The sequence below is a fragment of the Pteropus alecto genome, unplaced genomic scaffold, assembly GCF_000325575.1.
Source record: "Pteropus alecto unplaced genomic scaffold, ASM32557v1 scaffold146, whole genome shotgun sequence".
Lineage (NCBI taxonomy): Eukaryota > Metazoa > Chordata > Mammalia > Chiroptera > Pteropodidae > Pteropus > Pteropus alecto.
In genome coordinates this window covers 32,372,754-32,375,388 of record NW_006442107.1, presented here as the reverse complement: position 1 = coordinate 32,375,388, position 2,635 = coordinate 32,372,754, and the positions used below count along the sequence as shown (strand labels likewise).

Below are 2,635 nucleotides of genomic sequence, written 5' to 3'. Positions count from 1 at the left end.
CAATGCCCTGCTTGGATTCCTATTTCTGTATCTGTTTATTCATTCATTCGGCAAATGTTTATGGAGTGCCTGTTTGCCAGACACTGTGTCTGTGGAGTGACAGCAAAAACAAGAGAGAGATATGGTCCCTGTCTCATTAGAGCTTACCATACAGGTCCTCAGGCCCTTCCTAAACTTTGAAGACCACCCTTTTCCCAATCAGAACAAATTTAAAGCACTTGAAAACTTTGATGACCCACCAAATCACCTTGCTGTCAGCCCCGTTCCAACCTCGAATGCTGCTTGAGTGAGCAGGCACTTGTCTTCCCTCTGGAAGTAGCAAAAAAAAAGGGACAGCATGGTGGATAAGCCCTGGGATCTGACAGGCCAGCTCTAATCTTGGCTCAGCTCCTTACTAGCTATGGGGTAGGCCTTTGGATGATTTACATAAATCCTCTCAATTTAGAGTCTTGGATGTAAAATGGGTTCGTTGGGAGGCTTCAAAGAGCTGACTTTTGAGAAATGCTCTGTTCAGGGCCTTGCACAGTGACTATCCCTTAAACGATGGCTACTGTTGCTATTACTCCCTTGTACTTATAATTGCTCTGTTCCACAACTCAGGTGCTTGAGACTCTGCTCTAGTAATGTGGCATGAGACTGACGTCGTGCTTGACTCAGTTAACAAAAATTTCTCCATCAATTTGCATTATGAAATGTTCAGACATAAAGAAAAGCTGAAAGAATTTTACAGTGATTATCCATTTATCAACACTTAGACTTTGCTCTTAATATTTTACTCTTGTTGTTTTATAACATATTTAACTATTTGTCCATCCATCTTTCCATTCATCAATATATTTACATTTTTGGGTGCATTTCTTTTTTTCTTTTGAGGTAAAATTTACAATCGATGCAATGCTCAAATCTTTTAAGGTCTATGGCCATGCCACCCTGAACAAGCCCAGTCCCATCTGCTCTCAGAAGCTAAGCAGGGTTGGGCCTGGTTTGTACTTGGATGGGAGACCACCTAGGAAGAGCAGGTGCTGCAGGCGTAAAAAATAAAAAATAAGAGATTGTAAACTGACAAGTTCTTTGCAATCTGTGAGGTCAACCAAGGGTTGCCTCGCCTAACAAAGTCTTTTAAGGTTGTCGTTTGTTAGTTTTGATAGTTACATCTACATCTGTGTAACTCAAACCCCTACCACCAGGTACAGTACATTCACATACCCAAGAAAGTTCCCTCCGGCCACTCCTAATTGGTTTCTTGCTCTTCCTTTCCCAGTAGTGCCACTGATCTGCTATTTTTTCTATCATAGTATTTTTTTTTTATGGCTACTTCTTTCTTTTTTCATACAGTAGTTTTACTTATTCTAGAATTTCAAATAAATGAAATCATCAGTATGTATAGTAGTACATACTCTTTTTGGTCTGGCTTCTCTCACTTACCATGATGTTTCTGAGATTCATCCATGTTGTTTTGTGTATTAGTAATATGTTCCTTTTTCTTGCTGAGAAGTATCACATTGTATACTGATAGTGCATTTTGTATATCCACCTCCTTATTGATGGACACCTGGGAGTATCCAGTTTCGGATATTATAAATATGAGCATTCTTTTATCAATCTTTTGTGTACATATGTTTTATTTCACTTGGATAAATGCCTAGAATGAAACTGCTGGACTACAGGATAGGTGTATATTTAGTCTTACAAGATACTGTCAGATACCACTATGTACCTCTCGCAGTATATGAGTTCTAGTTGATTCACTTCCTCACCAACATTTGGTGTTAGTGTTTTAATTTTAGCCATCCCAATGGCCGTATAACAGTATCTCTTGTGGTTTTAATTATTTGCATTCCCTGATGACTAATGGTATTGAGCAATTTTTCATATGCTTATTGGCCATTCATATACCTTCCTCGTAAAATATCTGATCATATCTTTCGACCTTTTTAAAATCGGGTTGCCTTTTTTATTATTGAGTTATAGGAGTTCTTTATTTACTGCAGTCTTCAGTTATATGACTATTTTGTCTGTCTATAACTTGCCTATTTGTTTTCTTAACAGTCACTTGATGAGCAAAAGTTTTAAATTTTGATGAAGTCTAATTTATCCGTTCTTTTTCCCTTTAAGGGTCACTATTTTCTGTTTCCTGTCTAAGAAATGCTTCCCTACTCTCAAGTCATAAGGATGTATGCTTTCTCTTAAAAGCTTTATTACATTTACAATAACTTTTACGTTTAGGTTTATGTCCCGTTTCAGGTAACATTTTCTGCATAATAGGAGGCAGGTATTTAGGTTTATTTTTTCCATGTGCGTATCCAGTTGTTTCTACCCCATTTGTTGTAAAGGCTCTCCTTTCTCTACAGTATTGCTTTGGCACCTTTGTTGAAAATCAAATGAACCTTGGCTTCTGGCCAAGAGGGTGTAACAGAGACCAGATTTACCACTGAGCCATAAAACACTAGAAACCTGGACAAAACCTATGAAGTAATGGTTCCGACATAGGACCACAGGCAGCACAGGCAGTCTCCCGTGAGCAAGAGAAGTGAGGTGAACCCCACTACGGCAAGAGAAGTGAGGTGAACCCCACTACGGCAAGAGAAGTGAGGTGAACCCCACTACGGCTTCAGCCCACCTCCTGGAGACTGTC

General features: G+C 39.1%; 1 pseudogene; it reads left to right on the top strand.

The window, feature by feature from the left end:
• The first annotated feature begins 912 nt into the window (after nucleotides 1-912).
• Nucleotides 913-1,031, top strand: LOC112469385 (annotated as a pseudogene).
• The last annotated feature ends 1,604 nt before the right edge of the window (nucleotides 1,032-2,635 follow it).